The sequence below is a fragment of the Cnephaeus nilssonii genome (genome assembly GCF_951640355.1).
Source record: "Cnephaeus nilssonii genome assembly, chromosome: 7".
Taxonomy (NCBI): Eukaryota; Metazoa; Chordata; class Mammalia; order Chiroptera; family Vespertilionidae; genus Cnephaeus; species Cnephaeus nilssonii.
In genome coordinates, this window is record NC_137078.1 from 44225686 (window position 1) to 44249763 (window position 24078).

Sequence of the window (24078 nt, forward strand, 5' to 3'; positions counted from 1 at the left end):
TTTCATCTTCAAAATAAACCTCCAGGAAGGCGAGAAGACGGAGATACCAAAGAGAGACCCCTGGCCCTGACTTTGCCTGCTCCTCCCCATCCTGCCTCGAGGAGGTTTTCTTGCTTGTGCTACTTCGGTTCTAGAACTTAGAGAGCCCGATGTTTGTAAGCGTTTTTTTTCTTACACGGAGGTGCCTGGGCCATAAGTATAAATTCGTCTAGAGTTTGTTTTAGAAACTGTGTTTTTCAACGCTGGCAGTAGTGTCATTGGCAGCTGTGTGGCCCATAGGGAACCAGAGGCAGAAAAAAGCCAAGCCAAGGTACACTGTGTCTGTGTGCACCTGCTCCTGATGCAAATGGCCACCTGGATCCAGATGGATTCCACTTTGCCATTCTTGGCTAACTACATTGGGAAATGGCAGGTGTGCATGTAACAGCTTCCTGCCCATCTATAACCAACCTGGGATGCTCTAAGGCCTGTGATAAGTGAGGAAATGGTGACAAAGAAAGGTTAACTTTCCTAAGGTGCCCACTGGTAAAAGGAGGATTAGAAGATGTGTCTTCGGGACTCTAAAGACTACACATCTTGTTTCAACTTTCTTTTAGCTAGAAAGCATTTTCCTCTGAAAACATTCTTAGATGTCAGAGCGCTATATTAAAAAGAAACATGTATATCTGCTCAAATTATAGCAAGACGGAGGCCAGGAGTTCACTACTCACTACTTTTAACAGCTCCAAAAGTACCTCTAGAAAATTCAGTGTTGTGCTCTTAAGGGCAGAGTTGGAAAAACATTGACTTACAAAATGCTGCCACGCTCAGACCCATTCGGTGTTGTTCACCTTGGTAAATAATTTATTCAACAAACACTCTGTGTGGCTACTGAGTGCCAGGCTCTCAGAATACAAAGATAAACAAACAGTCTCTGCCATCAAGAAGTTCATAGTCGGAGGAAGGAGAAAAATACAGAAAATACATAAAACCAGAACAACCAGTGATACTGAGACTTTCTTTTTTTTTTTTTTAATATATATTTTTTATTGATTTTTTTACAGAGAGAAAGGGAGAGGGAGAGAGAGTTAGAAACATCGATGAGAGAGAAACATCAATCAGTTGCCTCCTGCACACCCCTTACTGGGTATGTGCCTGCAACCAAGGTACATGCCCTTGACCGGAATCAAACCCGGGACCCTTCAGTCCGCAGGCCGACGCTCTATCCACTGAGCACACCGGTTAGAGCGATACTGAGACTTTCAATCTCAATTCTCACAACTGTGGGAGATAGGAACGTTCAGCCCTTAACCAGACAAGAAAACTAAAATCAGAGAAGGAATGTCATGCTTCCCTTGAGGGACAAAGTACAGAAAGATTACCATCCTGATCACAGGGAGCCCAAAACTCCGCTCTTTCTTCTGTGTGATGCAGCCTACAATTTGTTTAAATCTTCAGCAAAGTAAGCACATTTTACCACAGATTTGAACCTGTAATGCAAATTACTTAAGCAAGAAGGGATAAAAGCCCAGAGAAACCTACAGATTAAATCATTAAAATCATCATTGTAATAATACCACCTTACACAACCACTATTATTACATACCTATTATCTCTCCCTTCTCACAACTACGTGAAGCACTGAAGGGTAGATAATATTATTTGGATTTCACAGAAGAGGAAAGTAAGTCTCTGGGCTAATCATGGTAGGGGAGAAATTTACTGGCCTAAGGGGGGAAAACAACCTTATTTTGCAATGACTATCCCTAACTAGCTGTTTTACTGTGGGCAAGTCCACTCACCTTCTTAGGCCACAATTTGCTCATTATTAGAAGTAGAGGGTTACAGATCTTTTGTCCTCAAATTAAGGACCTGTTAGGGTTACTTTTTAAATATATATCTTATTGATTTCAGGAAGGAAGGGAGATAGAAACATCAATGATGAGAGAGAATCATTGATTGGCTGCTTCCTGCACACCCCACACTGGGATTGAGCCTGCAACCCGGGCATGTGCCCCTTCTGGGAACCACGACTGACCGCAGCTTGAATCACAGGTCGATGCTCAACCACTGAGCCACACCAGCTGGATAAGAGCCCATTAGTTTTGATGTGATCAATCTGCAAGCTAGTATGTGGCTTGGTCAGGAATAGAATCCACCTGCTATTCCACAGCGTTCTAGGATTTCATGCTGCTTCTTAATAGTAAGCTGTAGGGAAACTTCCTGGTTTCCTGGGCATAGTTTGGTCAGATCAACAATTTCAATCCAATCTCCTTTAAGTTATAATTAGGCCACACCAATGAAAAGGTAGGTAAATAGTCCTTGCTGCTTAGAAGCTGTGAACCTGCATGTAAATTGGAGAACCTGTGGGTGAAGGAACACTGGAGACAAATCTAGAGGAACATATGTTGAGAGACAGAGAAGTGAGAGCACCACGTGAGAGCATTACAGAGTTCCTGACAGAGGATGTGTTTCCAGTGCAGACCACAAAACTATCAGGGCAGCAACATATCTTAGTATTAGGGACTTCCGTTTTGAAGTATCTGCAGAAACGTTCATTCCTCAAAAGCAAAACACTGACAATTTCTTGACCAGCTTTGCTGATCATTTCATTTCCCAGAAGGCAGAGTAAGCAGTAAAGGGAACTCCTACTCTGGACCCAATTCTGACAGAAACCAGTAGGTAAAATGGAAATGATTGGAACCTTGGGGAAACGCAACCGTGCACTCTCAGAGTTTGATTTAAGCAGTGTTCTGCCTATGCAAACACAAATGATTCTAATGAGCAAGAAAGTGGGAAGGGAACTGAAGAAACCAGTGGGCTGCACAGGGATCTCCCGACAGGCTCTGAATTTAACACAGCATGCGGCAAAGATGGCAAAGGGGGACACATAATCAAGCGCAACTATATGAAGGTAGCAAAGACCTATAAAAATAACATCAGCAGGACTAAAGCACAAGCCGGGGCTTGTGAAAGATGCTAAGAAGAACCAAAAATGATTTCCTTAGCATGAAATGAGGAAGAGGATCAATACAGGAATGAGCCCAGTTTTTAAATTGAAAACACAAAATTCATTCACGAAAGAGAGAAAGCAAAACGTCTTTACTCTTTTATGTTTCTTCCCTGTTGGCTCATTAATATATCTCTGTTCGCATGTCATCTCTTCAGAGAAGACCCTAACCACGATCTCTGAAATAATTCTCTCTGACATTCTCTAACCTTTATATTTTTTTTATTCTCCAAATCACTGACTGCCATTACTTTATATACTTAAATTTTTCTTTCTCCTATATTGAGGTACAAGCTTTATGAGTGCAGGGAATTTGATTTGTTTGGTAGTATATCTCTAGGCCTTGTATGTACCAAGCACTACTCAATGAATATTGTTGAACGAATGAATGAAGTCAAGACTATTAGACATTGCTTAAAAATTGAAAGCCAAAATAGGTTAAAGGGATTATAATATAGGTAACATTTATTGAGCACCTAGTAGGTATCATGCACTAAGTATTTATATGCATTCACATATTTAATCATTATAGCAACCCTATAAAACATGCATTATTATCTGGTTAAATCATCTGTTGCACATAATACAAATAGAGAAGTGTAGAATTAGGATTTTAGCCAACATGGTTAAGTCCATAGTCTACGTCCACTGTATGCCATACTGGGAGAAACTGGCTGTTCTAACTATGAGTATATCTCTTGACCTCTGTGAATTACTACTAGAGACCTTCTAAATGAGACTATGAAGTATTTACTGATTATCTTTGAGAAATGGAGAGAGGGGATATGAGAAGAATACTTTACTGTTAACAAAATTGCAGATTCTTCAATGAAATTGATGTTGCTGGGGTGATGGTGGGGTTAGCCTAGATCAGTGGTCGGCAAACCGCGGCTCGCGAGCCACATGCGGCTCTTTGGCCCCTTGAGTGTTCTAACGCCACTTCTTCAAAATAGACTCACCCAGGCTGAAAACCGACTTCTGCGCATGGGCCACGAAGTTTCAATTGCACTGTACATGCGCGCCCGCACGTGGTATTTTGTGGAAGAGCCACACTCAAGGGACCAAAGAGCTGGATATGGCTCGCGAGCCGCGGTTTGCCGACCACTGGCCTAGATTATATTTATAAAAGACTATTTGTGCACATTAAAAATTATTATTAGGAAAAGTATAGGATCAATAAAAATAAGTTATTCAACTCAATCACATAGATTTGTTTCTGTAAAGTTAATAAACCAATATATCAGGGCAATAGATATATTTGGATTCTAGCAAACCATTTTAATACAACCTTTCTTTATATACTTGTGGGCCAGATGGAGAAATATCGGTTTAGGGATAGTACTATTATGTGTTTTCATAACTGGCTGAATGAGTGTACCCAATGGCAATGTTAATGAGTCTGTCAGCCTGGAGAAAGGTTTTACAAGTGGCACACCACAGGCCTTTGTCCTTGGCCAAGTATGATGTGAACATATTTATCAATGAATGAGACATAGCTATAAGAAGGCATGCCTATTTAAAAAATGGCTACATGCAATAGGGGTGGTGAGTAAATAAATACATTGGATTATAAGATCTGGATCTAAAAGCTCTTAACAACTAAAACATAGAATCTAACAATATATGATTTGGTTGGAATAATTGTGAGGTCCTAGCTTGGGACCAAAACATCAACTGCCTAAATTTGATTTGAGGGATATGTGACTTAGCAACAATACTCATGGTTTACTTGGCAGTGAATCAATGGTATGATAGGGTTTCAAGGAGAATAAGGAGGAAGAGATGGAGGAGGAGGAGGGAAAAAAGGAGAAGTGTAAGAAGAAGAGAAGAAGAGGAAGAAGAGAAGCAGAAGCTGAGGCAGGGACAGGAGAAGGAGCAGGAAGGAGAGGAAGGGAGGGGGAGGAGAGGGAGAGGGCGAAGAAAAATCATAGTTTAGGCTGCATTAATAGCTTTAGGATTCCATAGGTTAATGGAGGACATAATCTGACTCTATTTTAAGTTGTGGCGATGACCATGTTCAGTTCTGAGAACAGGATTTTAAGGAAGCTATGAATGGAAAGATTACAAAACTTTCAGTATTGAGCAGCCTGCATGGGAAAGGAACTTAAAAAATACCATGTCATATGAGAAAAGGCAGAAAGAATTGAGGAACGTTATTCTGAATATTGTTATATTTGATAGCTATATCAGAATAGTATAAATATATTAATAACAGTTTTAATTATTATTTAGCATTTACTATTTACTAGCAAGGTGTTAAACATTTTACATTGATTAATGTTAGCCACACTTGCAAGAAGTGGGTTCTGGTTACGGATTAGAACATTGAGGCTGAAAGAGATTGAGTAACATGTCCAAGGCAATAAAAGCTGACAAGTGACAATGCTTGACTTTGAACTCAGGTCTGTCTTCTTCAGTGCCTGCCCACTTATCCTCTACAGCAGATTTCCTTCACTAGAAGGGAACAAGATTATGTGATGTGTGTGTGTGCTTGACATATGTGATGATGAATTATGTAAAATAATAGTGAATCAAACTGTTTAAAGTACAAAGTCTAGAAAGAGATATATAAAAATGTTAAGTGTGGTTGCCTTGGGTACTGGGAATATGGCTATTTCCTTCTTTTACCTACTTCTTCCAATTTCCCAAATCTTCTTAACTAAAACTTAATAAAAGTATCACCTGTATTTTTGGAGTTAAAAACTAAGTGGGAGAGGGATTGACTTTATTCCAAATGGCCTAAAGAAGCTGAATTAAGATGCTTTTGATGTGTGATGAGGCATATTTCCATTTAAAAACAGAGCCCCTTGTAGTCAGAATTTTTCAAATATACAATATCTGGATAGAACAAACAGTGAGCTTGCTGTTCCTGGAGATGCTAACCAAGTTTGGAAACACTGAAATCTTGTTGTACTATGTGGTCAAAATTATAATCCAAAGACTCCACAATGTTAGAAATATGAGCCAGGAAGAAATAGCCCAAGGACTAGGTGATTGGCTGGTGTATCACATCAAGCTGAGCCCTTTCAGTCTGCTTAAGGGGCCTTGTTTTATAAGTACTTTTAATAAAATATTTGTATAGTGCGTACCTGAATGTATACATTTAGAACAGGAAAAGGAGACCATGGATCATATTTAGTTTTTCTAACAGCCTTTTACAAAGTATGCACGGAGAGCAAAGACTCTACTGAAAGAGGTCATGCTCATTTGTTTATTCAAGTTTCAGGGTCCTTCTGGCTGTTGACATCTGAGCACAGAAAAAGTAAGTGGTCCCTCCAGGAAGTGTCATTTGGGCAAGACCTCTACTCACACACTCTACCTCTCTGCTTCCATTCCAGGCTTGTGGAAGCATCCTACTTTTTTTTTTTTTTTTAACTAGGAACTCCTTTGACTAAACTGAAAACTTCAAAAATTCAGAAATCATGTCATGTTTTAATCTTCCTATTTATATACATAAAACCCTAAGCGACCAGATGACTGGCCAGTAGCTATGATGCACACTGACCACCAGGGGGGCAGATGCTCAACACAGGAGCTGCCCCCTGGTGGTCAGTGCGCTCCCACAGGGGGAGCGCTGCTCAGCTGACCAATGGGCACCAGATGCCCAGCTCACAGCTGGTGAGTGCAGCTGCGGCAGCACAAGCCTCTCCTGCGGATACTCCCCCTGCACCGCCCCCCATAATCTCCCTCTCCCCCCTTCCGCTGCAGCGGTTGCAGAGGTCCACTGATCCCGCAGGCCAGGCCGAGGGACCCCACCAGTGCACAAAGCCATGCACTGGGCCTCTAGTTTTATATAATCCTGATATATATAAAAAGCCAGGGCCCTCACAACCAGACCGGATGACCAAACAGTAACAGTAACAACCACACAGCAGCTGCCTGGGGCGACCAGGCTGGCAGGGGGGTTAGTTAGTGAGGGACGACCAAAGGACTGACCAGCAGGCTGCGTGGGGCAACCAGGTCAGTGAGTGGGGCAGTTAGGGGCGACCAGGCCAGCGGGGGGGGGGGGGCAGTTGGGGGCGACCAGGCCGGCAGGCAGTGGTGGTTGAGGGGTGATTAGGCTGGTGGGGGGGGCTGTTAGGGGCGATCAGGTAGGCAGGCAGGTGAGCAGTTAGGAGCCAGCAGTACCGGATTGTGAGAGGGATGTCCAACTGCCGGTTTAGGCCCGATCCCCGGGATTGTGCCTAAACCGGCAGTCGGACATCCCTGAGAGTCCCGGATTGGAGAGGGTGCAGGCTGGGCTGAGGGGACCCCCCCCCCCTCCCCGTGCACAAATTTCGTGCACCGGGCCTTTAGTGCTTAATATAATAGATACAAAACAAATACTGACTGGATCAATTAGTTTGGCAAGTTTTTCTTTTGTTATCAAGTATGGTTGGAAAAGCACCTTTGATATCAAGTATGGATTTAACAGCAGAGTTTCTCTCTAAGGATTGCCATTATTTGTTATTTTTTCTAGGGTTATGTTTCCTATCTATGCATAGATACAAAGACCCGTTGCTTTGCCCTTGAAGCCTTTTTTATTTAAAGTAGAAGAGCAGTATGATTTTTATTTTCAACGTATAAAGCTGTCAATTTTTTGCCAAGTGATGAGTATATAAATTGAATTTATAATATTAAGGATTATAGTAGAATTTGAGATGTTACATCCTTCTTTTTTAAGGTGAACTCAAAACCCACTTTTACTTGTGATCCCACCACACAGTAGGTACCAGTATGTATAGGGCCAGGCCACAAAATCACTACAAGAGAAGTAAATGCTCTGCCAGTCCTTTCTCATAGTTGGAGGCAGTAGTGAAGGGGATGTCCTCATGCTGAAACACTTTGCATATAGTGAACAGATTGGATAGGCTTCATTTATTTCCCCTATTATACATATTAAAGTGTCTTCATGGTATTTTTGTAGCTTCTCAAAAGACAGACATATTGTAACATAAAATAGATGTGGATCTTTGACAAAAACATTCTTGAAATACACTGTGAATGTAAAAGACACACAGCTTCGAAAGAGTGCAATTAGATTTGTTATTCCTAAAACACTGTGATCACGGAAGGCAAGTAAGAAATGTGCACAAAAAGCTAAAGTAGGAAGTTTCGGGTAAACTGTCACATGACCGTTAATAAAAAGATGGTCAAATTAAAGCAACCGATGTCCACTGTTCATTAAGATCAACTTAGGAACCTATTCAAAATGCCCATTTCCAGCCTACCTGCCTGTAGATTCTTATTCAACAGATACGGTCTAGGCTCTAGAGCCTGAAAATCTGGAATTAAACATATGCCACCCAAAATTCCGGTGCACAGCCAGGCTTAGGAACCAGGGACTGTGCCCTGGGGATAAGAATGAGGAAAGCTGATGGTTGGTTACTGGTATATTTCAAGCAAGGAAAGCAAAGCCTAAACTAAGGTAGTAATGCTGGGAACAGAGAGTAAAGCAGATATTTGGGAGTCATGTTATGGGTAAATTGGACAGACAGGGTTGTTTCCTCTGAGAACTCTCTCCCTGGCTTGTAGATGGTGGTCTTCACCCTCTGTCTTTATGTGGTCTTCCTCTGTGTGTATCTGTTCTAAAATCTTCTTCTTCTTTTTTGAAAATTTTTAAATTTTTTTCAGTTACAGTTTATATTCATGATTATTTTGTATTAGTTTCAGGTTGTCCTAATCTCTTCTTATAAGGACACCAGCCATATTGGATTAGGCTCACTCCAATGACCTCATTTAACCTTAAATACTATTTGCAACTGTAGTCATATTCTGAGGTTTGGGGGTTTGGTCTTTGACACATGTATTTGGGGGACAGGAGGGAGACCCAACTCAGCCCATAATACCTAACTAGTAAATAAATTAAAATGGACCAGCCAGGTCCTTAACAGAGCATAAAATGCTCCCTAATTTTTATATTCTTCCCTTAACTTTCAGTCCCTTCCTCTTTCATTCAGGTTATGCAAAATCTCAGGTAGAAAGTAATTGGAAAATAATATTACACCAAGGAAGGGCTTCTTGCTAGAATCCCTTTCAATACCAGAAGTTTAATTGTCTAAATACTAGTGGTCCTAAACCTTGTCATAAGAAATAGTCTTAGGAAATCCTTCTTACATTGACCTGCCTCAGGAATAATTCATAAGGAAGAGGTACAATCTGGTCAAGGCAGGGCTTCAAAAGAACTTACCTGAGGACTCTTTCCAGTTTCCTTCCCATGTAGTGAAAAAGGTATTAAAGTTATTTTTCATTCATTGCCTTCTATGACTATCAACATGCAGGGAAACCATCTCAGAATTTAATTTTATTTATAAAGTGTACTTATCAGGACCATTTTGGTTGTAAGTTGTAGAAACGACTCAAATAATCAAAGGCACTTTACTGGTTCGTGGACCCCTAGAAGGTTTAAGAACTGGAATGAAGTTTCAGAATAAGCCTTCCTTGGGATCTGTCAACCAATACATTCTCACTAGACCTGAGATTCTATTCTGTAATTCCAGTTTTAAAATGACTAGGAAGACTGTGATAGGAACCATAAGAAGTTTTATTTCACATTCACAAAATGGATTTAAGAAAATGTTAAAGTATCTGACAATATTAAGTGCTAACAAGACTGCAGCATTATTTGAACACTTATCTTTACACTAGTGGCCTGGTGCATGAAATTTGTGCATGAGGGGGGGGGGGCGGTTCCCTCAGCCCAGCCTTCACCCTCTCCAATTGGGGACCCCTTGGTGGAAGTCCGACCGCTGGTTTAGGCCCGATCCCACAAGGATTGGGCCTAAACCAGCGGTCAGATATCCCTCTTGCAATCTGGGACTGCTGGCTCCTAACTGCTCACTTGTCTGCCTGCCTGATCGCACCTAACTGCCCTCCCTTGCCGGCTTGATCTCGCCCCCAACTGCCTCTGCCTGCCTGGTCATCCCTAACTGCCCTCTCTTGCCGGCCTGATCTTGCCTCCAACTACCCTCCCCTGCTGGCCTGATCTCACCCCCAACTGCACTCCCCTGCTGGCCTGGTTGCCCCCAAATGCCCTCCCCTGCTGACCTGATCTCACCCCCAACTGTCCTCCCCTGCTGGCCTGGTTACCCCCAACTGCCTCTCCTACTGGCCTGATCTCGCTCCCAATGACCCTTCTCTGCCGGTCTGATCTCACCCCTAACTGCTCTCCCCTGCCAGCCTGATCACCCCTAACTGCCTCTGCCTGCCTGATTGCCCATAACTGCCCTCCCCTGCCAGCCTGATCTCACCCCCAACTGCCCTCCCTTGCTGGCCTGATCTTGCCCCCAACTTCCCTCCCTTGGCAGCCTGATCACCCCTAACGGCTTCTGCCTTGGCCCCCACCACCATGGCTTTGTCCGGAAGGAAATCGGACGTCTGGAAGATGGCCGGTCGACCTGGTCTAATTAGCATATTACCCTTTTAGTAGTATAGATTATATAGGATAGGATTGCTTAAATAGGGGAGGGGGGAAAGCCTTTTATCAGGAAGAGATGCTCTTGGCAGACAAAAATACATAATCCCTATATCTGGACTGATAGCCAGCCATATGCACTATACTGCCAAACTGGTCATTAAAAAATTGAACTGCTTTCTTACACCTTACACCAAACAGCTATTGCCTTAAAAACCCTTCCTCAGCCCCCACCTTAGATTCTGCCTTTGCAGTTCACCCAGATTAAATTCTGACTGGTCAGTTTCTATGCCAGTCAGCGTCAAAAGCTCCGCTTCCTAGGAAGCCATTGGCTCCTCACACTTCACCCAGATTTGGTTCTGATTGGTCGGTTTCTATGCCAGTCAGCATCTCTGGGCCTATCAACAGGCCTGATCAGAGAGGTGGGGCTAATCAGCAGCCCCAGTGGAGGCCCAAGACAAAGAGAGGTGGGGCTGCTGGCCAGGCCCTGAGCGAAAGAGAGAGGCAAGTGCTGAACAACAGCTGCCACGGGGGCTATGGATCAGACCCTGCTTCACTCTCCCCAGGCCTCTCTCTGGGCCTGATCCGCAGCCCCCCTGGCAGTCAGTGCTGGGTCCGGGCTCCCGCAGCTGAGGCAGTCAGTTCTGGGTCACCATGGCAACCCAGCACTGACTTCCAGTCGGTGGAGCCTTCGGTCATTTTGGATGTTACGGACCCTGGGTTTTTATATATTAGGATTCCTGGTAGGGGTGTCAAATGGATACTTTGTACAACAGTTAGGAATTATCTAATAAATTTGAAATTTTCCACACTCTGTGTGCAGTAATTTCATTTTCAAGTATATATTCTAGAGCAGTTTCTCAACCTTCCACAATTGACATTGCAGTTCAGATAGTCTTTGTTGTGGGGGCTGTCCTGGCCTTTAGAGCATCCCTGGTCTCTACCTACTAGAAACCAGTAGCATACCCCAAGTTTTTAAACCAAACATATTTTCACACATTGACAAATATTCCCTGGGGAGCCAAATCATTCTACGTTAAGAAGCACTTGCCCTAGAGAAGTTTTTATACATTCCCACTTATACATGTTCAAAATGTTCATAGCAGCATGATGTGTAACAGTAAAAAACAAAAAACTGGAAGCACCCCAAATACCCATCAGTGTGGAAGAAGACAAATAAATTATGTCATTGAATGGGATACTACAAAACAGGATAAACTGAGAACTCATGGACATAGACAACAGTGTGCTCACTGGGAGGAGGGAGGGGGATGGGTGGAGGTGGAAGAGGGCATAGAGGGGATAAATGGTGATAGAAAATAAATAAAAAACAAACAAATAAATAATAATAAAAAAACAGTATAAATTAATGAATTATATTTATGTGCTGCAAATGATTGGAACTCAGGAACATGACATTGAATAGAAAAGCTACAAATACATATATTTTCATTTACTTATTATTGCAAGCATGTAAACCAAACAATAATATGTTTAGGGATTCAAATACATGAGCTAAAATAACAAAGAAAAACCAGGGATAGATAAAATTTAGTTTTGGTTAAAAAAGGTTAAGGAATTTTAAAAGGCTATACAAAAAGCTTGAAAGGTACACAAGAAACTTGGATATCTATGATTTGTTATTTCTTATGTATTTGCAATTTTATTTTTAAGCTACTAAATATTTAAAAACATTTCCCTTTAAAAATAAGAAGCAAATATTTTAACTTTATAAATCATGTAAAATAATTCAATAACACACCAGAAATGTCTTTTGATTTATTTCATCATTTTGATTTGTATATTTGAACTGATATAAAATGGTAATAAATCATTTGAGAAGCCAACTTTGGATATTGCTTAGTAAAGTTTGGAGGTTAAAACAAACTGTATTAACCACTCATCAAGAAAGACACCCTGTCTTCAAAGCAATGGCCACTAACAGATAACATAGAACTAACTGCTTTAAAAGCAGAGCTTTTTTTATTTTTATTTTTTTTAGTGGATAATCTAGTGGCTGTAATCAGTGCACGGAGTGAACTCCCTCTTGTAAAAAGCCCATCAATTGTTTTTTGCTAATTAAGATGAATATTATTCTTGTTAAATGAACCAAAAAGTTTGTTTGAAACCGGAAATCCCAACAGAGATCTATATTCTACAAGAATAATTGCATGCAATTTTAATTGAAGGAAAAGGAAAGGACTGTTTTTATCTTTGCTTTTTTCCAAATCTTAAAAGTAATCAATCTGTTGGCTAATTAATAAAGATTTAATACTACTATCATCTGACCTAAAAATTGACATTGGATATATTGGGAAAAGTGGTAGAATTTTAAAAGATAAATCGCAAAATGACTATTGACTACAATTAACTCCAATATAGAAATTTGTCTTTAATGAAATTAGAATATTTTTATTAATGTTCACAGAAGTAAAATATATTATACTAGTGACCTGGTGCATGGATTCATGCACATTGAAAGGAAATTAATTAGAAGAAATATTTTAATATCGCTATTTGCCCTTTCTCTATAATAGAAGTGTCAACCAAATTCACCATGGACAATGACAGATCAAAACACACATGTGCAATTGGTGTCAGCGAGAGCTATATATGTATTGCACATGCATGAGTCAACTTAGCCTTTCATATATATAGAATAAACTTGCTTAATTAGACCTGCTTTCTGATATGCTAAACTATTTTCCAGTCCACTGAAGCACCCCAACTTCTCTTTCAGGTAATTGTCAGCAACACAGAAGTAAATATCAACATGAAGCAGATTATTATTGTAGAACACGCAGGGAGAACAAAGGGTAAAATATTTAACTGCAACAGTGTTTGACTATATTCTGTGCAGTGAGAAAACAGAAGTCATTTTCAAGGTCCACCATTTATTTCTTTTCAGTCGGGTAAAGTTTCTAAACTTTCTAAATCTCCATCTTCTGGCTAATGAAAAGAAAATAGGATTCCACCAAGTCTCCTATGTACCTACTCCAGGACTTCTGTGAGGATCAAATGAGATGAGGCACATGAAAACGCTTCACAGACATTTGGTTAAAGTGTAAAATGTTTGCATCTGGCTATAAAGCAAGTTGGGTTCCTGGGTTGAAGAAACTCCAAGGAGGCTAGTTGCTAGGAAGAATAAGCCGGGCGTCATTACCCGGTGCCCACAGCCACTGTTTCAGGGCTGGGCTGGGCTGTGGGCTGTATTTTGCGCCATGGGGTCTCAGCAGTGTTGGCTGCAATTTGATGGGGTGTCGCTCCAGGTGGTGGTGGGGCCTGTGTCCCATTTGGGGGAAGCTGAGTGTTGCTTTGTGGGTGCCAGGTCTGTGGTGTCGTTTCTCTGTAAATGGCCAGTGTGCATCACAGCAGCTCCTGCATTGAGTGTCTGACCCCTGGTGGTCAGTGTGCGTCATAGCGACCGGTTGGACAGTCGGACACTTAGCACATTATCCTTTTATATATATAGACTAGTGGCCCGATGCACGAAGATTCGTGCAAGAATGGGCCTTCCTTCCCCTGGTTGCCGGCACTGCCTTCGCTCTGGCCCGGAGCTGCCTTTCCGCCTTCCCACGGTACCCCAGAGGCCTGGAGCAGCTGGGGCGGTGCGGAACACCTGCATCATCGCTATGGTGATGATATAAGTGTCCCGCCCCCCGCTGCTCGGCGCCTGTGCATGCAAATTCACCCGCCATCTTTGTTGGGTTAATTTGCATACTCATTCCTGATTGGCTGGTGGGCGTCACGAAGGTATTGTCAATTTGCATCTTTCTCTTTTATTAGTGTAGATTGTTGATTGAAGACTAGATGCTGTGACTATTCACAAAAATATGCATTCAATCCTTGTTCATTAAGTACAGGCAGGATTGGGAATGAGAGGAAATATCTATTTTGTTGAAATGCAGATTAATTATATTGAGAAAATTATTTTATTTAAATAGTTGACATTTATCACCAATCTATATTTTAAAAACTTGGTAATGCTGAAAACTTATTGTTTTAAAGTTTAGCTTTAATAGATATATGACTACAAAATATGTATCTACATTTCAATTCCATACATATAGTAATTCAGAACATCTGTGTGCTTAAATTTGCACACTTACAAATAAAAAAAAAGAGTTTGAATAAACAGATGTTTTATTTATCCAATAATTTACCATATTGACCTTTTACTGGTTATAGACAGAAGGTTAATTTTGTTAATATGCTTTCTAAAATGCTGTGATATGTTAGTTGTACTAATGGTGGTATAGAATGGATACAAAAATAAAATTATGAATTTTGATTCTCCAATCTAGCAGATTAGCATCTTGGCAGCATAAAATTATTTAAAATATACATTTCTATATACAAATATATGTAGGAATTTAGCTCCCTACTCTTTAGAAAAGACTAATGCTAGATTTCCTTTCACACATAATATACAGTGTTATCTCATTCAAAGCAAAGTGAGAAAATTCAGGTTAAATTTTAAGGTACATATTAAAAATAATAATATGGAAAGAATATTATCAAAATACACAATGCATAATTCCTCTCTTATACAATATAATTTGGGTGAGACTTTTAATACTAGTATAAGTGAATTTTGCAAATGAATGAAATTTACCCTCTTATTCATTAAAACTTTCTCATTCTAATAACTCCAAATCTCACAGTATTATCTTATTCTCTGTATAATAAGTTTAAAGATATATCTGTTTATTGCAAAATTCTAGGGCTAGAAAGGAATTTAGATTTTATAAAAAATTTTCCAGTATAACTGCCTGATTTAACACATCAGGAATTTTAAACCCAAGTACTAGTATATGAAATATCTTACTCAAAATCATACAACTGGTCTTTAATCCCTCAATTTTTACCAGTGGGGGATGGGTACACAAAGACTCCAACTTTTCAATGCTCTAAGCTTTTATAGTATCTTTTTTAGTTTGTGAGCTAGACAATCACAAAACCAGTTCTGAAAGTGAAGATTTGGGAAGCATTAATGTGAATAGTATTTACTTCACTTTTATTATACTAGTAACAATACACTTTTTCTCAGGTGTGTTCAGTACTATCAAATATAGAAAGGTGTCCCTGGACAGCATTTGCCTGTGCACTGAAGGTTATGGGTTTGATTCCTGGTCAAGGGCAAGGACCTTGGTTACAGGTTCTATCCCTGGCCCCAGTTGGGGCATATGCAGGAGGCAACCCATCACTGTGTCTCTCTGACATTGATGTTTCTCTCTCCCCTCATCCCTCCCTTCCACTCAACAGCCTGTGCATTGAAGGTCACGGGTTTGATTCCTGATGTATGAGTTTATTTTTAAAGTTTTACTTTCATATTTTAGCCTTTTCTAGCCAGACCTTTTGTTCTTCTGAAAAAAAGTTCATAAAATAACAAATTCTTATAAACTGAAAATCAATATGAAGTTGAAGATCTTTTTTATTTTAGTTTTTAAATCTTTACTTTTTCACACATATGCCTGAATCCTTTTGTGTTGGAATAAAATTAATAAAATAGCTTTACCCTCACTTTATATCCTTTATTTTTTATCCAATTAATTTTTATTTTAATCCTCACCAGAGGATATTTTTCCATTGATTTTTAGAGAGAGTGGAAGACAGAGGGAAAGAGAGAGAAATATCCAGAGAAATTTGTTTGCCTCCTGCCTGTACCCCAACCAGGGCCCAGGCCAGGGAGGAGCCTGTGACCAAGGTAGGTGCCCTTGACCAGTATTGAACCTGGGACCCTTCTGTCCATAAGCCAATGTTCTATCTATTGAGCCAAACCAGCTAGGGTTAATTAATTTTTATTTTATACTAGAGGCCTGATGCACAAATTCGTGCATGGGTGGGGTCCCTCAGCCTGGCAGGCGATTGGGGCCAATTGGGGCTGGCCAGCCGGGGAGAGAGACTGTAGGAGGTTGGCTGGCCGCAGGAGGTTGGCTGTGGGAGTGCACTGAACACCAGGGGACAGCTCCTGCATTGAGCATCTTCCCCCTGGTGGTCAGTGCATGTCATAGCAACCGGTCGACCAGTTCTTTGGTTGTAACAGTTACTTAGGTTTTTATATACATAGATTTTTAGTTTCTTCTGGGATTAGGTAGTTGTTTTTCTTTAAATGGTATAAGGTTATTTTTATTATGAAATTGGTACTGTTTCAAATAGCCTATTTCTCAAAAAGTGCTTTTGTTTTTATTATAAGACTAATTCATATTTAATTTAGGAAATTCAGAATGAAGAAGGAATAAAGACTATTAAACTACCCATTTTCCTACTGTTTTGTGTGATTTTGTGAATCTTTTTTCTAAGCCTACAGTATGATCCAAATATTCTCTCCCCTCAATACACAAGCACACAGGCACACAACATATAATGTCTGTATTTTGTGCCCTACTTTTTTTTAGTTAACATAGTACTTTTTGATGATTGATTTATTTCAAAGTGATTTTTTTTTCTACAGTGAGAAATTCCTTCTTTTATATGGAATATCTAAGAACCATTCCAGGGAAAACTTCATAGGGGACAACTTGCTGAGCAATATCATTTTACATTGACTTTTTCCACTCAGTAAGATTAATTTTATTGTTATTTGGATTGTAAAGAGGTTATAGTTAGAGACTAAAATTAAATATTGCCTTTTTAAGTCATAAAGCATAAAGACAACAAAACTATGTGTTTAGACAAAATAATACAGTAGCTAATTTGCCTAGAAGTTATGCTATATGTCTTATAAAACAAATACTTTTAAAATTCACAGATGCTGCAAAGTCCTGGTCAAATATAAATGACAATCAGTTTTTATGTAACACTAGGGGCCCATTGCATGAAATTCGTGCACTGGGGGTTGGGGGTCCCTCAGCCCAACCTGCCCCCTCTCACATACTGGGAGCCCTCAGGGGATGTCCTACTGATGGCTTAGGCCCGCGCCCCACAGGGAGCGTACCTAAGCTGCAGTCTGGCCTCCCTTTGTGGGAGGCAAGCGGGCTGGTCAGGGGAAGGCACCAGCCCCATCACCCCACTGCTGCAGCCACTGCCAGTCACCACAGCCACCAAGGTGTTTTCATCAACACGGACTCCAGTCCCTTCACCAAGAAAAAATGACAACTTTCTTTAGGCATTTTCAAGATGTGTCTTTCATAGGATATGGATTTCTTTATTTTTATCCTCACCTGAGGGTATGTTTCCATTGACTTTTAGAGAATGTCGAAGAGAAAGGGAAAGACAGAGAGAAACACTTTGATTGGTTGCCTCCTGCATGAGCCCTGATCTGGGCCCCGGCCAGGGAGGAGCCTGCAACCTAGGTACATGCCTTTGATCAGAATCAAACCCAGACCCTGCTGTCTGCAGGCTGAGGCTCTATCCACTGAGTCAAACCGGCTAGGGCAGGATATGACATTTCTTAGCTCTCCAGCAGTGGACCTTCGTTTTTTTCTCCAGAAGTGTGGTGGAAAAACCCTAGATCACCTTTTTGGATTCTTATTACCCAAGTTACTAAGAATATTACCAGTGGCATACAGGAAGCTTAGCCAATGTGCAGTCAGAAAAGGTGTTTCCTCTGTAGTTCACACCAATGGAGGGCTGGGCCTGGGCAGGCCTCTCCAGCTCCCTCTGATCACCGGCTCAGCCCCTGCCCAGGCCTGCCCAGACTGAAAGCCTCTTGGGCAGGAATGGACCCCCAGCTCCCTACAATCAATCGCAGGGGGTCCGCTCCTGCCCAGGCCGAAAGCAGACCCCCAGCTCCCTGCCCAGGTGATCAATGGCAGGGGGTCCGCTCGTGTACCAGGCCAAAAGCCTCCAGCGGAGCGGACACCCAGCTCCCCGCTTTCGATAGCAGGGGATCCACCAAAAGCAGACACCCAGCTCCCCGCTTTTGATGTCAGGGGGTCCGCTCGCCACACCCACCATCCAATCAGAGCGAGGAGCTGAGTGTCTGCCACACCCACCATCCATCGAAAGCGGGGAGCTGGGTGTCTGCTCCGGCTCCAGGCCAAAAGCCTCAGGCGGAGGCTTTCGGTCTGGTGCCAGAGCGGACCCCAGCTCCCTCCAATCCATCGCAGGGGGTCAGCTCAGGGTGCTTATGTATGCAAATTAACCGCCATCTTGGTCGGGTTTATTTGCATACTCGCTCTGATTGGATGGTGGGCATGGCTTGGCTGGTGGGCATGACTGGTGGGCGTGGCTTGGGTGTAGCGAAGGTGCGGTCAATTTGCATATTACTGTTTTATTAGGTAGGATTACAAATTCCAAAGAATTCATATTCACTCACTCATTCTCAATTTGTATCACAGAAACACTTTTTCTTTCTGCTCACAGAATGTAAACCACATTTATTTCTATATCTGTAATATTTTTAAGTAACTTATCCCAGACAACAAAATATAAACTACACTATGTTCAACTGCAATCCCCCAGAGAAAGCAAAACCTTATATTCCCTTTGAAGAGCCTCTAGCATACGTGGTGAGAATTTTGAAATGGTTATAGAATTTGAATGTAACATCTATTTACTTCAAGAGTATACGCTACCTTATAATTACCAGATCATTCAACACATTTAACAATGATATTTCACTTTTATTATAATAATTCACTTTTTCTCATTTGTGTTCAGTACTATTAAATGTAGAAAGAGCTTTTTACTCACCATTCTGGGAAAGATGAAATTTATCATTGTGCCATAAATTCCCTGGAAAGCAAAGAAAATATTATGCATTATACCTCCATCCACAGGGATCCTAACTGCCAAATGTAATGCATCAGAAACAAAACAAAAATGAAGTAAATCTATTGCAGAAAACACAAATTAGTGTTGTAAGAATTCTTGAACATGTTATATGCCTTTGGACAGAGCTACTTTAGGATTAAGCAATTGTTGTGATAAGTACTTTCAAAGTCAAGAATAAAACATTTTATTTTCCACAAAACAAATCTTATAGGCTCAAGAGAATATTGTCAACAGGTGTTTTTTTTTTCCTTCTCCCCTTTAGCTCTGTAGAATTTTACATTGATAGACATGGATCAACTGTATAGTACCTAAAACTCTAAGGGAAAATTGAGGGGCAGTTTACTTTCCTAAAGTCAACATAATGACCATTTTATCATTTATATGTAAGTAAATTTCCTGTTTGGAATCTTGACCTAAAAATCTGATGTGAAAGCTGAGAAACAAAATTAGGAATCCAAATTCCTCCTTTTCCGCACTGAATAAATGATGATAAAGAACCATCCACTTTCTTATGATTTTCTTTTGATTATAAACAAGGTTTTAATTGCATCACATGATAAAAATTAGAAAAAATTGTATTTTGAAATGATATTTGTTACTGATATTTTTGTTTTAAAAATTTTTAATTAACATTTACTTTCACGTTTTTATTAGTACAAAATAAGCTCAAAATCTCTAATATAAAGGAACATGTCAGAGTATAAGAAAATATTCTTTTCTTATATCCTGGTAATTAATGTTATTAAGTGTCAGTCATTTTCTGTTTGTTTTTAAGTATCCTAAACTTAATTTAGAAAAAACATTCTGAGTTCATCTCCTTCTGCCAAAATTAGATGATGGCTAAAGAAATTTTAATAGGTAACATAAGCAGGAAAGTAATTTGCTTGAATTTTTGGATGATGACGTTTCAGATCTTTCAATATTACAAGTGAAGTATTTTGAATAAAAATTATAATGTGTTATTGTAATTTGAAACCATTATTTCCAGGAAAGGTAATACTTCTGCAAATGACAACTAGCTAAAATTTTAAAGTATAAATATTATGTTCACAAATCTACTGACTTTTTGCTGGAGAATAAAATTATGATTTAAAGTGTATCAATATTTTCACATAGAGAATATCTTATTTTTTAGATATTTTACTTTTTAGAAACATTTGGATAATAAATATGGAAGTTGGAAGTTGTAATAACTTAGGAATTCTCCCCACAAATGCAGTTTCTTTTAAGGAAACTATTTTTCATAGTAAATAAAAATATTAATTTATTTTTAAATTTTTATTTATTGATTTTTAATGAAAGATTTTTAATGGAAAAAGTTTAAGCTTAGACATACTTTGTTGCATGTGGTTTTTATTCCTAAAGAATTAGTAATACAATTTTTGATATTGTAACTCATATTTATAATTTCTAAATGGATTAAAAAATTTATTAAAGTATTTTAAACACTAGCTCCTGAAGAGGGCAGCACGTTCTAGATATTACTGAATTCCAACCTCAAATATGACAGCTTTGGCTTTAGTACACTTTTTTAAGAACTAGAGGGAAAAATCGGATATTTTTTATAGATGTCTACTCCCATGATACAAATAATCCAGCAGAAATTCTAGGCAGCTGCATCCAAGGTCAAAACCGTATTTGATTATTAAAGGAGAACATTCAAATTAGACACCTAAAGCAATGTATTTAGAAAGGGTACAACAAAACTCTAGTAAACAGACTTTCCATGAGGAATGTGTTTTATCTTACTACTGTAGACAACTTTTCCTATTGGCAGTGCATTGACTTTCAAAACTATTAAAGGGGTTAGATTTAATTATCTTCTTGCACATTTCATTTCAATTGCTATGGCAACATTAGTTGCCTCAGCAGCAATGCACACTTTAATCAGATATTTCCTCCTCGTTTCGTTATGAGCCAAAACTGTAGTCAAATTTACAACCAAGACCTGATGAATCTGATAACACTTCTTACAATTTATTGGGCAACTTGCCTCCACCCACACATACAAATATTTTCAGAGAGGCTCGTAGCTGTTGGGCAAGTATAAGACTTGATAAGAATATGCATTTGGGCCCTAGCTGGTTTGGCTCAGTGGATAGAGTATCAGCCTACAGACTGAAGAGTCCTGGGTTTGATTCTGGTCAAAGGCACATGTCCAGGTTGTGGGCTCGAATCCCAGTAGGGGGCCTGCAGGAGGCAGCTGCTCAATGATTCTCTCTCATCATTGATGTTTCTATCTCTCTCTCCCTCTCCCTAACTCTCTGAAATCAATAAAAATATATTTTTTAAAAAAGAATATGCATTTGGACTTTCCTTCTTCATTTTTTTTTCTTTTGCTAAATCTGCCACCTTTCCTCTATTAGAAGTTTTCTACCAATTCAAAATGCACTCCAATAAGTCACTACCATGGGTCACCTGACCTCAATAGGCATAGGCAAGCCAACGAGTAAAGGAAACAACTTCTAATATTCAAATATCAACCCCCAACAAGACTACTGAATTATTTCCCATTTATGTGAACATACTTTGGTTGATACATCGAAGAGGCTTTTTCTATTTCTTGAAAGCAGGTAAGAGAAAGAAGGATAATAACTGAAGACAGGGGAAAAACCTGATTTAGGAGGACTACTATAGAGTATCAAACTTAAATGGAGGGCCAAGCATGAAAACCATCTGGTCAAGCCTCAATAATACAATTTTAATGAGAAGTAAAGGCATTATGCATTAAATGTTGATGTCATTTGAGTGAATATTAACCATCTGCATTGTTGGACAAATGATCACTTTAGCATTTTGCAAAAGACTAGAGAAACTTTAGTAGGCATGTAAGAAATATTTAAACTGTCTTTGAGTCAGATTTAAAGTGTTAGCAAATGATATTTTCATAAATGTTTGGAATTTTGCAAATGGTAACTATATTTTAATTTGATCCTATGTAATAAATTTTAAACTATAATTAAGAAGCAGTGATCTAAGGTCTTCCTAACAATTTTAGTGGCTGCTAAAATATGTATTTAGACAGTAAACATTTTATCCTGAAGTTGTATAGTTCTCTGGTAAGAAATTGTACACCAGTGGCTGACAGTAATATTTTAGCATGTTTTTTCAATCAACATTTGGTAGTGTCTAATAAAATTTTCATTAATGTAGGCAGCCTAAAAGATGTTTTCTGTGGCTGGGTCGGCAGAAAGTTACTATATATATATATATATCACAGATGACTAAATAGAGCATTCAATCAAAAGTTAACCAAATATAAATAAGATTATTCAAAATACAGGTCTTATGTATTTTAAAATTGTAATTAGGCTGAGTATTAGCAGTCTATGCTCAAAATGTGGTTATTAAAAAGCTAATTTCTCATTAATGATGAAGTTTGGAAGCCATATAACTTTAGGAATATTCTTATGTAAAGGAGACTAGTGTTTTAGAAAACGAGATGAATGGTAGACATCCAGATAAGTGGATTTCTATATAAAGAAAAGCTTAAAACAATTCAAAGTTCTTAATGGCACAAGGTATGAAGCAGCAAGTTCCTTGTCTGGGCACATTCCATGAACTATTTGCATATGAACTCTTTATTTCCTGCTGCCTGAATTCTGGGACACCATTATAGAAAATATAGTAGAACCACTCCTCAAATTTAGATCTGGGAGTTTAGACGAGTCACTTCTTTAATGAATTTTTCAAGTACCAGTATTTTATGTCGGTATGGAAACCTAGCCATGATCTGCAAACAGCATATTCAGCAGCAAGTTTGCAAATCCTACTCTGGAGAAATGGTCTAAATGAGAAAACCAAACAGTTCTTAGTGAAGAGTTATCTAAAACCTCCAAGGGAACATGTAAATAGTTCCTAATTGGCATTCTTTCAAGAACCTCAGTAGATGCCAGGGAGTGGCTAGAGAAGAATGAGTTGCCCTTTCAGTCTTGACTTGGCTCTTCTACCTAAAGCTGGGTGCTGCCCACTGCGTCGGTCAGACTGGTTCTCTCGATGAAAGGAAGATTTTGGCACTAACTTCAAACTCTATATTCACTTAATAAATATTAATTGCTCAATTAAGGATCCAGAGTTTTTCTTCTGTACCCAGAGAAATTAAAAGTTGAAGAGAAAATTGCACATCATGTGGGAATGCTCATCTTCAGCGAGATTGCTGAGTAAGATAAAGGAAAGTTGTAACTCCCTGGCCTGTGTTGCTCAGTGGTTAGGTGTTGACCTATGAACCAGGAGGTCAAGGCTTGATTCCCAGTCAGGGCACATGCCCAGGTTGTGGGCTCGATCCCCAGTAGGGGACATGCAGGAGGCAGCCAACCAATGATTCTCTGTCATCATTGATGTTCCTCTCTCTCTCTCTCCCTCTCCCTTCCTCTCTGTAATCAATACAAAAATATATATGTTAAAAAAAAAAAAAAGCTAAGTAGTAACCAATTTGAAGATTAAGTATATATGAGAAAATTACTTATTATTAGGTCCAAGTAATGCACACTCTTTGTGTGACACCAGATCCTGTATAGTTCTAGTCTACATAAGTTGGAAATAATCTTTTTACTTTGCTTGGTTTTGAAGTTTCCTGATGTGATTTCACTCATGAATCACATGGAAAGAACCAAGGGGCTCAAAAAAGGTCTTGCATAATATCTAACCTTAGTGTACTCCAGTGCTGTTTGGAGCATGAGACTTGAGACCTTTTGAAGAATGTCTGTCTACCAGAAGCCTCTGTTTCTATCTAAAGAACTGATTACTGGTTTTGCAATAACAAGAAAAACTAACTTTTACTTTTACTCTCCAAGATGATAGAATGTTACAAACTTCATCAAGTGTTTTATCTCCCCTGCCCCTGTAAAGGTCAAACCTTTACATTAACTTATGTTGTTTTAAATTCCACCTGCTGAGATTTTGTTGGCAAATGGTCTTGAAACTTGTTTCCAAAATGCTCACCCACAAAAGCTTTTACCAGCCAATTCCATTTGGTTGG

The 24078-nt window shown here is 39.5% G+C and overlaps 1 protein-coding gene across 1 annotated transcript in view; it reads right to left on the reverse strand.

The window, feature by feature from the left end:
* The window catches only part of ADGRL2 (adhesion G protein-coupled receptor L2), a 211471-nt gene extending 192436 nt beyond the window's left edge, over nucleotides 1–19035 (reverse strand). Inside the window, exon 1 of the mRNA XM_079777924.1 lies at nucleotides 19020–19035. The gene's annotated coding sequence lies outside the window, so the exon portion shown is untranslated. The remainder of the gene's footprint in view (nucleotides 1–19019) is intronic.
* Between the last annotated feature and the right edge of the window lie 5043 nt (nucleotides 19036–24078).